Source organism: Bombus pyrosoma, linkage group LG17 (assembly GCF_014825855.1).
Source record: "Bombus pyrosoma isolate SC7728 linkage group LG17, ASM1482585v1, whole genome shotgun sequence".
Taxonomy (NCBI): Eukaryota; Metazoa; Arthropoda; class Insecta; order Hymenoptera; family Apidae; genus Bombus; species Bombus pyrosoma.
In genome coordinates this window covers 3434486-3435798 of record NC_057786.1, presented here as the reverse complement: position 1 = coordinate 3435798, position 1313 = coordinate 3434486, and positions in this window count along the sequence as shown.

The window sequence follows — 1313 nt, the reverse complement described above, 5'->3', positions numbered from 1 at the left end:
TATATAGTTTCTTTAAATTTACTAGCATGTTAACTAGTCTTAATAGTGTAGTCTACATTTGATTAATCTTTTGTTAGTGTTTTATTTTATTTTATTATTTTTATATTCTTTTTAGTTTATTGTGTGTTAAAATGACTGCTCATGTAATTTACTTATTGTAGTTTTCGTTACGGCACGTGCGTAGCGCGGGACGTGACACGTGGAAGCAGTACCGGCAGCTCGTAAAATGCAATCTTTTGTCGATTTTCGTGAAATTTAACTGTTATTTCGATATTAATAGCGATATCTCGACGCTTAGGCGCTCACTATGCTGCATTTTACAGGCTGAATGAAGTGCGTGCTGTTTCTTACGTTGAAACAACACCGGCTGCTCGCAAAATGCAATCTTTTGTCGATTTTCGTCAAATTTAACTGTTACGTCGTTATTAATAGAGATATTTCTGACGTTTAAGCGCTTCTTTTGCTCCACACTAGACGCCGAAAGTAGTGCGTGCTGTTTCTAACGTGGAAGCAGTACCGGCAGCTCGTAAAATGCAATCTTTTGTCGATTTTCGTGAAATTTAACTGTTATTTCGTTAATATTAGAGATATTACGACGTTTAGGCGCTCATTATGCTGCATTTTACACGTTGAATGCAGCGCGTGCTGCTTCTTACGTTGAAACAACACCGGCTGCTCGCAAAATGCAATCTTTTGTCGATTTTCGTGAAATTTATCTGTTATTTCGTTATTAATAGCGATATCTCGACGTTTAGGCGCTCATGTCATTCCATTTTACACGCCGAATGTAGTGCGTGCTGTTTTTAACGTGGAAGCAGTACCGGCAGCTCGCAAAATGCAATCTTTTGTCGATTTCACGAAATTTAACGGTTATTTCGTTAATATTAGAGATATCTCGACGCTTAGTGTTACGTATTTGTATTTATTATATATATATTTTAAATTTGATTGTCGTTAATTTAAACGAAAAGAAAATAATGAACGATAGTAATCGAAATATAAATTTAAACTTCCGATTAATACGGTAGTTGCTGCCACCAGAAATAGTCTAAGGACTATTTCGAAAAATTTTTTTTCTTATTTATTTTTATTTATTTATTTATTTCTCTCCCCTTTTTTTTTTTGGTGTTAAAAGAATTGCTGTGGTACGGGTACAGTTGCGTCTGTCACGTTTAGTATCGTCAATAGAATCCCAGGCCTATGTCGCTTATTCGTGCGCACTCAAACCTGAAGAATTCTGAATTGTTAACAACGTCAATGAAATTCCAGATCTATGTCGCACATTCGGTGCGAACTCAAACCTGAAGAACTTC